Source organism: Mchenga conophoros, linkage group LG3 (genome assembly GCF_057382185.1).
Source record: "Mchenga conophoros isolate Kocher_MC1m ecotype Shallow Benthic linkage group LG3, M_conophoros_male_GT1.1, whole genome shotgun sequence".
NCBI lineage: Eukaryota > Metazoa > Chordata > Actinopteri > Cichliformes > Cichlidae > Mchenga > Mchenga conophoros.
Genome location: NC_140528.1, coordinates 84,804,336 through 84,810,335, shown reverse-complemented (window position 1 = coordinate 84,810,335; position 6,000 = coordinate 84,804,336).

Below are 6,000 nucleotides of genomic sequence, written 5' to 3'. Positions count from 1 at the left end.
GACTTTCAGTGTTACTCTCAGAGAAAGCCTCCCAAATGTCTGTTGTCTTAATAGTGGAATTATCTGGAAAATGAACCAGTTCTTATAAGCTGCTTTTCAATATGAGCAGTCAAAGCATTTTATACAGTGTGCTTCATTCACACAGGCACTTCTTTTTCTAACAATGACACTATGATGGATGCATCGGAGAGCAAGTCGGGGTTCCATATCTTGCCCAAGGATACCGTGGCGTGCAGACTGGAGCAGCCAGGGATCAAACCTCCAACCTTCCAGTTAGTAATTCTACCTGCTGAGCTACAGTCTGTACTTCCTGAACAACACACCCTCCTTTTCTTTCTTTCTTTATTTTTTGTTTTGGTTCACATACATTGATATTCTGCTGTAAACAACTAATGAGAACATTTTATAAAAGCTTTGAGTGTCCATCAGGATCCTGTAGAAACACCTTCCATCTCAAACATCAATATTCTGAATTCTGTTTAGAAAGAAAAAGATTTCTAGAAAATTATCTAAAGAATTCAACATCTGTTTTGTTTTCTACTATTTATTTAAAAAGTCACTCTAGCACAGATTTCTTTAGTCACGTGTCTTTATGTGTCTTCCATACAAATGTTAACAAACACTCAGCACAGCAACACTGAAAGCATTTGAGTGTAAATTTCATTCAAATTAAACTTTATACACAATTACAATAATGGGAAAATGACTAAATATTAAAACACTACAACCACTGAAGAAATAAAACCCAATCACAATCAACATCAACATCAATTCATATACGTTCATGTGATATCTTTGGGTTCAACAAACCCAATAACCTTGAATCCTTCTTTTAAATTACATTTAAATTTCAGCTGGCAGCAAAGAAATTAATCAGAAATTAACCACAATTAATCTGCAGCTTCATCAATGTGATGCTGAGTTTCTGACTGAAATTCAGTCTGAACATGTCTGACTCTGTGAAACAGTCAGAGTGTTTCTCTAACAGCAGGAGCCTCTTTACACTCAGCTTCACACAGACGAGCTGAGGAACGATCAAGCAAACTTCTTCTTCTGTCATTTTTAACAGCAGCTTGCATCCAAAGATGTTGCACTACTGCCATCTCCTGGCTTTTACTCTTACTTCTCTTCCAGATCCTCAGATCCTCTTGATGACATCAGTATTTCTCAAAAATGAAAAACCACTCCTTTCACCTCATCATGACTTAACTGATTAACCACTTTTTCAAACGTAAGTTTACTTACTGAACTTATAGGTTTCCACTTCATTTTGTAAGGAAAGCAGTTAAAATGTTTAAGAGGGAACAACCTACCTCTATGTTGTAAATCACTGAGTAGGTGTCATATTTCAGTTTAAGTACAATTATTGGGTTACGGCGTTTACCTGAAAATATCTCGGTTGTTTGATACTTATGTTCATCAAAGCTGGATGGGAGGAGCTGTTATGTAAAATCAGATTATATTTTTGTGGTACTACTTTCTGTGTAAAGTAAAGAACACCAAGTGTGGTGTATGTGCGCATTGATATGCCTGTGCCTTTCCACAACAAGGTTAATAAAGTAAGTTTCTAACAACCAAACAGGTGTTGTTACTTTACCAGTTAAGTTATAAGAGAGAACATAACAAACTGGTTGAGATCCTGGATTAAAGAGGGAATGGGAAGGGAAGAGGAATACAGAGGGCTGATTGGCCGGTTCGTGAGGTGGTGTGAGGAGAATCACCTGAAACTGACTGTGGCCAAAACAAAGGTGCTGGTGGTGCACTTTGGCAGAAACAGATCCCTCCTCCGTCTGCACTGGTGGGAATGATGTTGAAATAGTCACATCCTTTAAGTATCTGGGAGTTCATCTGGATCACAAGTTGGAGTGGTCTGCCAACATGGACGCTGCCTACAAAAAGGGTCTGAGCCAGCTTTACTTTCTATGAAGGCTCAGATGGTAAATGGACCACCTGGAGGAGGTGATCTGTGACACACTGCTGTCAATCATGGACAATGACTCTCACCCCTCCATGATACACTGGACAATCTGCAAAACAGTTTCAGCAACAGGTTCCTTCAACCCCGCTGTCTGAGGGAACGTTACAGGAGATCGTTCCTTCTGCTGCCTTCAGACTCTTCAATTCATCCGCTTGGGTCAGATCCACACATGTGGAACAGAAACAATCACACCTCAGTGCAGCCTGTCACTTTGTACACCACAATATATTTGCACACATACTTATCCTTTTATACTGGTATGCATATTTATACCTATATTTCTGTATTTCTCTGTTTATCTGAATATTTATCTATCATAACTGTTTCTACACTCACTTTATATGAGTGCTTGTTGTTTCTTGTATTTTTGCTGCTATGACAACTCCGTTTCCCTCCTGGATTAATAAAGTTTTCTGATTCTGAAATACAGTGAGCCATTATATTTGTAGTTTCTAACTAACAATATAAAGGCTCAGCAACCGATAGAGCCACAGCACGTCCCACTGGCAGCTGAAGGAACTTTTAAACAAAGGACTTTGTAATTGAAGCTTTATTTATACAGGTCGGCTCATTGAGACTCAATGTCTCATTTACAAGAGAGACCTGTTCCAGACACACATATTAAAATTACAACAATAAAAGAAAAGTTTGTGTAATGTACTCAGTCATATTAAAAACGAGAACAAGTTCCCAGAGATGGTTTCACAAAAACATGTGTACGTCTTTTGAAGTCTGCAAGTGAAATCAACTGAGAGCCTTAAATCCTTCGGTTATGTTTTCCATGAAGACGGAGCAGAAAAGGAGAATGCCTTCTTCCCAAGCTCTGCATGAACTGATGGAACAGTGGATGTAATGATGTCCTGAGACTGCAGGCTGTGACTAAACTGTTTGCCTAACATGTACTCTGATGAATAGGAGGCAGTAACCCAGAAACAGATTTATAGATAAAATGATACTAATGGACCATCCTGTGTAAGACCAATGAGGACCAGTTAACCAGAGAACACAGAGTACAGTGGTGTGTTAAAGGTTTACAGACAGTTATAAATCTTAATGCCCCATGATGGACAAAATCCAACAGATGAAGAGAGCGAGCAGAGTCATTCATATAAATCATGTCACTGTAATCCAGGGCAGGTAAAAAAAAGGTGGCAGCAACAAGCTTTTCCTGTGAAACATGATCTGTTCCTGGAAGAGAAGCCCAACTTCAGCCTCAGTGTCTTTATTAGATGTTCAATGTGTGGCTTATAGGAACGACTGTCATCAACCACAATACCGAGGTATGTGTACGAGGCCACAGTTTCAATAGAAATACTTTGAGCAGATACAGGAGAAGGAAATAAAGCCGGACCCTCTTTCTGTTTGTGAACAACATGACTTTGTTTTTTTCTACATTTAAAGCCAGTCTGAGCCAGCTGAGACTGAATACTATCAACAGCTGCTGTAATGGTTTAAAAACTATGTTGATGGTATAAAATGAACAGATGCATCTAGATTTTGTGCCACACCGTTGACATAAGTAGCCCAGGACAGAACCCTGTGCACTCGTTTAGTGACATTTAAAAAGCTGGAAGAGAGACCATTGAGCTGAACGCACTGCTGATGTCCAAAAGAACATTAGAGAAGCAGCCAGCTGCTCGGTCTGAAAGGCCTATTTCCAGTAATCCATGACATAAAATGCTGTGGTCAGCAGCTCAGCTCATAAACCAAGGGACTGGGAGCAGCTGCTACTGAGTGTTGCTGGAGTTCCTGTGCTGTTAGATCCTCATCCTCTCCACGCACCTTGGAAGTAGGTGAAGTTGTGCCAGAAGAGTTTTTGTTGTGGTCGACAGTGTCAAAGGCTTTTGATAGATCAATAAAAAGAGCTGCACAATAGATGTCTTTGAGAACTTTTATCGAAGCAGTTCCAGTACTGTGCAGTTTCCTAAAACCAGACTGGAAGGGAGATAAAATCATATTTTCATCCAGATAACTTTGAAGTTGATTATTTACCAGCCTTTGACGAACCTTAGATAAGACACAGAGTTTTGAAATTGGCCTGTAATCATTAACTTTTGAAGAATCACCAGCTTTCAGTGGGGGAGTACAGAGGCACACTTCCACATCTGTGGTAAAGCCTTCTGTTGTAGAGAAAGATTAAAAATATAAGACACTGGCTCAGCTATGATATTTGCAGCCAAGTGCAAGAAGGAAGGAGAACGATTGTGAGGACGAGTTTCTGGTGTTGGGGCTGTTCAAAGCCTTACAAACCTCTTCTACTGTGACAGGTGTGAAGGAAAAGGTATCAGTAAGCAGCAACTACGAGCAGAGTTGTGTGCAAGAGGTTTACCATCAGATACTGTGCTGAACAAAGAGCAAGAAGCAACAAAGTGTTTGTTAAAGCAACATTTCAGTTTTGTGTGACACAGGAGTGGAGTCGATATTTAAGTGAGGAGGAAGCTCTGAGGAGTCACAGCTGGCAGAGACACTTTATAGTTTGCCAAAACCTCCTACGGTCGTTTGGACTGTCAGTCGTTAAAGTAAAAAATAGTTACATCTTGATGATGGAGGCAGTAATCCGATTACACAGCTAATGAAAACGTAGCCAATCAGCATCAGAGCCAGACTTCCTGCCCAGGCCTGGTTTCTCTCATGTAGGAGATCGGCCGGTACTGAACCAAACCAGGCCTGTCCCGACCTTTCACCCTGACCTGGCAAAAAGGGGCGTGTCTGTCCACAAAGTAGACACAACTCTCCTGTAAATGTTCCCAAACTGACATTGTCAGCCTGTTTAATACGACCCCAGTTCAAACTGATGCGGGCTCGGAGCGTGAGATTTTAGTGTTTCTCACAGCACCAACTATGCAGTGATCACTCAGGTCGTTGGAAAAACTGCAGATGTGGAAAACTTACGCAGCATATTAGTTAAAAAAGGTCAATAAGAGCAGATTTATCTGGGTGTTTAGGATCAAGGCGTGTGAGGCTTTAAATAATTTGAGTCAGTTTTAAAAACAAGCAGCGTGCCTTAAACTCATCAGACACAGAAGAAAGCCAGTCCCAATGAAAATCATCCATCTGAAAGACGTCATTAAAATGCAGCTCAGATAAAAGTTGAACCAGAGACGGTGATGTGCTGGGGGAAGCAGGTGGAGGCTGATAGCAGCCAACAACAGTCTGATTTCCAAACAGATCAATAGTTAAGGCCAAGATTTCAAATGGCTGAGGTGCAGATGGAGAGAACAAGACTTGAGCAGCAAGACAGAGCTTCACATAAACTTCCAGACCTCCGCCTTTTCTGGGACAGTCTGAGAGCTAAATGTTAAATCCATCAGTTGCTACGTTTTTATCCAGTAAAAATTTGGAAAGTCTCAGAAACAACAATGATACCAGCACCGCTTGAACAGGCCCAGATTCCAATCATATCCATGTCAGGAAGCACACGACGTGATGCACGTGTAACCCAGACAGTTTTTAACATCTGCTGGTGTTTCACATTCAGCCAGAGGCCCAGGGTTAGGTTGGATACCAGACAATAATAAAAGCATCGTTATTAGACTCTAGAGCTCGTTTATAGCTGACACCACATGTAGAGTTTAAGTTCACACAGAGACGATGACATTTTTCTACAACCAGCAAACAATAAACAAGAAATGTAACAAGAGTTTCAGAAGAAGCTGTTTTACAGAGAAATGATTCCCTGAAGACAAAATTATTATTATCATCTTTATTTCTCCAGGTGAAAATTTAATTGAGATTAAAAATGTTGTTTTCAAGAGAGACCTGGCATCATGGCAGAAAGAGTCAGAAATACATCAGAATTCAAACAAATACAAAATAGGAAAAACATCCTACATAAACTTCATAAAGTTTCATTAACAGACTTTGAACAATGGACTTCAAACTTCCCCCCAAAACAACAGAAACACATTTGAAGATAATGAATGACATTTATCCCTCTAAAGAAGGACTTAGACTACGATTTAATATGAATGAGAACATGTTCATAAATGGATGCAACCAAAGATTTCATCAATCCCTGATTT